The 522-nt window shown below is 50.2% G+C and overlaps 1 pseudogene; it reads left to right on the top strand.

Annotated features, from left to right (window-relative positions):
• LOC136796716 (uncharacterized) overlaps positions 1-522 on the top strand; it is a 4,039-nt pseudogene that overhangs the window by 781 nt on the left and 2,736 nt on the right.

The raw sequence follows: 522 nt of genomic DNA, 5'->3' as shown, positions 1-522 counted from the left end.
GTGATAGATTTCAGGAAGCTGAACGAGAATACCATAGACGAAAAGTATCCAATCCCCAGATTTGAAGACATTTTGGACAGGCTAAGCAGGGCTACACGGGTAACGGAGAATCAGGGTTCGATTCCGGAGAGGGAGCCTGCGAAACGGCTACTATATCCAAGGAAGGCAGCAGGCACGCAAATTACCCACTCCCGGCACGGGGAGGTAATGGCAAAAAATAATGATACGGAATGAACAGAAAGGTGATCATTACTCCGATTGTGGAAGACAATATAAGCGGTGCATGGTGAAGCTGCAGCAGGAGCCAGTGCTTGCTTTCCCAGACTTCACCCAGCAATTTAATATCACTAAAGATGCGAGTGAGTACGCGATGGGAGCGGTGTCGTCTCAATAGGGTGATGGGGAAGATCGCCCAGTTGGGTACGCCAGTATGCGCCTGACAGAGACGGAGACCAGATACAGTGCACTGGAACGAGAGCTCTTGGGAATAGTGTGGGCTGTTGACCACTTTAGGCCCTATGT

Source organism: Halyomorpha halys, unplaced genomic scaffold (assembly GCF_000696795.3).
Source record: "Halyomorpha halys isolate HHAL.00 unplaced genomic scaffold, Hhal_1.1 Scaffold2050.1, whole genome shotgun sequence".
Lineage (NCBI taxonomy): Eukaryota > Metazoa > Arthropoda > Insecta > Hemiptera > Pentatomidae > Halyomorpha > Halyomorpha halys.
The sequence above is the reverse complement of the archived record's forward strand: the minus strand, read 5'-3'. Positions and strand labels throughout refer to the sequence as shown.